At 37.6% G+C, this 4,712-nt stretch overlaps 1 pseudogene; it reads right to left on the reverse strand.

Annotated features, from left to right (window-relative positions):
• Positions 1 to 2,615: 2,615 nt before the first annotated feature.
• Positions 2,616 to 4,200, reverse strand: LOC145973770 (uncharacterized; annotated as a pseudogene).
• Between the last annotated feature and the right edge of the window lie 512 nt (positions 4,201 to 4,712).

The following is a 4,712-nucleotide window of genomic DNA, read 5'->3' on the forward strand; positions in this document are numbered from 1 at the left end:
TTTAAGGTTTCAAATGACTCTTCTTGAGTGGTCGTCCACTCGAATCGAACATCATTTTTTAATAATAGTGTTAATGGTTTTGCTAATTTAGAAAAATTTGGTATAAATCTTCTATAATATCCGGCAAGTCCCAAAAATTGTTTAATATTTTTTGGTGTTTTCGGTCTTGGAAAGTGTTGCACTGCTTCTAATTTTTTCGGATCCGGTTTTACTCCATCTCTCCCGATTACATGTCCCAGATATGTTACTTCAGATTTCAGAAACTCACATTTGTCGGGTTGTAATTTTAGATTAGCCTTGCGAAGCCGTTCAATTAAGGCATTATATTTTCTTTCGTGTTCTTCCAACGAGGATGCATAAATAACAATATCGTCCATGTAGACAAATAATTCTTCACCTTGTAATCCAGTCAACACTAAATCCATTAGGCGTTGAAAGGTCGCTGGAGCGTTTTTAAGACCGAAAGGCATTCGGTCGAATTCATAATGTCCAAAAGGCGTTGTAAAAGCAGTTTTGTGGCCATCTGCAGGATCCATTTTTATTTGATGAAAACCGGATGCTAAATCGCATATTCAAAAATAACGAGCTCCTCCCAGTTGATCTAATATATCGACGATATTCGGGAGAGGATATGCATCTCCTATAGTTTTATCGTTTAAAGCGCGAAAATCTAAAACCATTCTTCATCGCTTATTACCCTTAGAGTCTTCCTTTTTTGGCACAATCCATATAGAAGTATTGTAAGGTGATTGTGAATGTTTTACTATTCCTCCTTCTAGTAATTCTTCTACTTGTCTATTTATTTCGTCCTTGTGTATTTGTGGGAAACGATATTGTCGAGTATTTATTGGATGATCATTTGTGGTCGGAATTTGATGTAGTAATACGTTTGTTGCAGTCAATTTTTCTCCAGGAACGTGAAATCGATCTTGACTGTTTCTTATTAACTTTATTATGCTTTCTCTCTCCGTCCCATTTAGATGCTCTAATCGTAGTGATTCTATTATCTCGACGAGTCGATCCTTTATTTTTCCTTCAGTGACCACTAGACACTTGGAGTTTGCAATATCAGGTTGTCGATTTCCTTTATGTTTTGATTTACGTTTTCGCATAAATTTATCTATGATCTCTTGAGATTTGTTTAATAAGGACGTGGAAATTTTTGAAGATTGTTTATTCCTTTGAAGACCTTTAGGTTTTAATTTTTTGTTTTTCCTAATCTGTTTTTGAACTTCTTCAAAGAGATTTTTTAGAGAAATTTCCAATTCATTGTCGTTATTTTTTGAGAATAATTCAATCTCTGGGAATTCGATGTCTAAGGGAGATGAAGAATTGCTCCCTTTTTTAAAATAAGAAGGTGTCGAATTGTGTAACGAGGTTTCGTAACTTCCCCCCCTCACAATTGACGGAGCTAGGATTTTCTGTCGAGGTTTGGAAATTTCCCTCCGAAGTCCTAGAGTTAGTCTCCTCCGAAAAGGTCTGGTAATTTGCCTCTCCTAGGGAATTTGAATTTAATTCCTTATTTTTCTTTTCGTAGTTGTTTTTATTTTTGATTTCTTTTCTGTTTTTCCGTTGGTTTAATATTTCCTCGTTATTTTCATCCGATATTTCTTCGATAGCAAGATTGGTGGTTTTTATCTTTATCTTCTGGTTCCGTTCCATCTACGTAACTTCTAATTTCCTTTTCTTCTCCCTTTTTTATTCTGATTTTAATTTTGTTTTTATTTTTAATTTTATTTTTTTCTTGATTTAGCATTTCCTTATTATTTTTATTTCGAGTTTCTTTGATGCTAATATTATTTTGACTATTTTTATCTTTATTTTCGTCTTCAATTTCGTCCTCTTCCTTGTAGTTGAACCTTTCAGGCATTTGGTGAGATTCTTTATGTTTGATTTCTCCCTCTGTACATATTATTTCCTCCAAGTCATTCAAGTCTTCCAAAGTGGATTCATGATCATCGAGCACTTCATTTAATGGTTTTAAGTGCAAGATCGGAACTTGTACTTCCGTTTCTTCGTCTAGAGTGCTTATGACGTTTAAATAGGCTTTTCCAGATGTATTTTCGACAATGGTGTCCCCTAGATAGATTCCGTGCGTTAACCTTATTCTGGGTATATATCCTACTTTTATTTCTGGATTTTTTATCCTTACATAAAATAATGACTCAGATCGTGGAGCCACCACAATCATCTCCGGCGTAAAGAAAGGTATGTTAATTCCAGATGCAATCAGGCATTCCTCCGCATAATCTATTTTGTAAAAGTTTATTTAAAAAATTCATTGCCTAATATTCCGGATTGCGGAATTGGGAAATCGTTAGATACAATATGAAAGATGACCGGTAGCTCAAAAAGAGTTAATACGATTTCATCGAGAGTGTAAACAGGATCATTGTTTATACCATTTAGTTTCAATATATTTCTGATATATTGAAACTAAATGATATTAATTCCCTCAGGTGTAAGATTTTCTTTAATAACATTTGGCCCAGATCCTGTATCTAACATAAGAGTTATGGAAGTCGGAATATCTTTAACATTAACCCGGACAGTAGGCACTAGGCTTTGCTTATTGAGATTTACTGTTACAGGCTGTATAGTCACATCACCGCTTCTTACGTGGCTCCTTGAGATTGTGACGGGTGTGAAATCGGCCCGGCCCCTTGCTGCACACCCGACGTCGAGGGGCCCTTGTAGTTTCCCTGACTATTTTCTTTGCGACGGTTATTACTCGCGATGCGCAATTGGCAATCATCGAGAAGATGACCTCGGTCCTTGCAATATCGACAGAATAAATCGTCCTTAGGTGTCGTTTGTTGATTAGTTTTAGAATGATATTCTTTAGAGGTGTACCCGAATTTATCGCAAGTTTGACAGATAATTCTTGGTTTATTCTCGAAGTTCCGCTGCTCGTTCTGTTTCTTCCAGCAATTATTGGCGGAATGCCCGGGCTTATCACACCACTGACAGATTACAGGAGTTTTATTAGGTTGACTATTAGTATTTTGTCGACAGGTTTTTGCATTATGTCCTGGTTTTGAGCATAACTGACAGGTGACGGCTTTTTCCTGTATTACATTTTGTCGAGCTTGAGGATCGCGAAACCGGCATTTGTCAGCACCGTGCCCTCGCTTCTTACAAATCTGACATATTAATATTTCGGTGCCTAGATCGGATTTATGGTGATTTTGTAGTGAAAATTGAGAGTTTTCGACAATTATTTGCTACATGCCCTTCTTTGAAACAGATCTGGCATGTTTCCCGCAACCGATTAGTGAGTAATATTTTTGTTTTGTTTGAATCGCTGCTCTGTCCCTGTCGCAGGTCTGTCATTATCCGCAGTTCTCTTTCTATCCTTAAAGCATCGGCGACCGTTTCTTGTACATCTAAATCCCTCGCGATTCTTTGTTCGATTTCAGGCTTAAGTCCCCTTATAAAGCATTTACACATATCCTTTTCTAGAGATGTCTTGGTGGTTTGATCAGGCAGTGTATTTCCGGGTTCTCTATAAGCCTCTAATATCTGTTTCCCTAGGATTTTGACACGGTTAGCGTAAGTAACTACGTCCTCTTCATTTTTCTGGTAAATGCAACCTAATTCCCCTTGTAGTTGGTAGACGGTTTTTACAGGCCCATAAATTCTTTTCAAATAGGCAGTTAATTGCGATACCTTATCAAAGTCTTGATCTTGAATTGTTCTGCGTGCTTCGCCTACTATTCGAGTTCTTAAAATTTTAGTAAACTGCGGTTCGGCTTCCTTAGGAAGCATCGATTTTGCTTCTTCGCAGCCCTCAATAAAATAGTTAAGCGGAATGTTGCTGCCATCGAAGAAGGGGACAGCGTCAACCGCATATTTCAGTGTGGCGAAAGGATTTTGTTGCGCCATGATTATAGGGTTTTCAAGATAATTTGCAAGATTATTACTATCAATTATTTTACTTATACTAGCGTTTGCAGCGGTAGATTCGGAATCGTTGGAAGACGGCTCAGGCGAATCGGCAATTAAGGTATTTTCAGTTAAATTGGAAGAATTTTCCTCAGTAAATTGGACTTGTTTAGATGTCGATTTAGGGGTAGATGTGTGTAAGGGAGTAGAAATAGATCGAGTATTTTTCAGTTTACTATATCGCTCTAATGCTGTTTTATAAAGATCTTCTACTTCGTCTTTATTAACTTTAGTACTTCGAGTCCCGTCACTCATTCCGGTTTCCAAGATCGCACATTTCAATCCCGGACGAGCCCCCAAATTTGATCAGTATGTTACGCCCAGACCCTGGAATGGATGGGCCGTATGGAAGGTCGCAACTTACTTACCCCGTGACACACTTTATTCGGGCGTGTGTATGGATCGGGTCGAACGAATGTGAAGGGCCTGACACAGGTCAGCGACCGAAGGTCTCTATAACGCTGCGTTTTTAAGCCTATTCGTTCGGTGGTCCCTTTTCGATAAAGGAATTTAATCCTTGTTACGCGGGATGGGACCTAGTGCGATCTCGGGATTTAGGGAAGAGAACGGGTTAAATAATTAAATTATACATTAAATTAAAAGTACATATATTATGCAAAAATAAAGAAAGAAAAATACATCTTAGCAGTTGTAGCTATGGGTGAGTAGGTATCTGTGTGTGTGTGTATATATTCTCGCGGGTGTTACAATCGTTCGGAGGTCATCAGTCAGAATATACAGGGAAGAATTTACGTTAAGAATTAAAT

Source organism: Camponotus vicinus, unplaced genomic scaffold (assembly GCF_025532165.1).
Source record: "Camponotus vicinus isolate PSW18456_S1 unplaced genomic scaffold, iyCamVici1.0 SCAF_6, whole genome shotgun sequence".
Lineage (NCBI taxonomy): Eukaryota > Metazoa > Arthropoda > Insecta > Hymenoptera > Formicidae > Camponotus > Camponotus vicinus.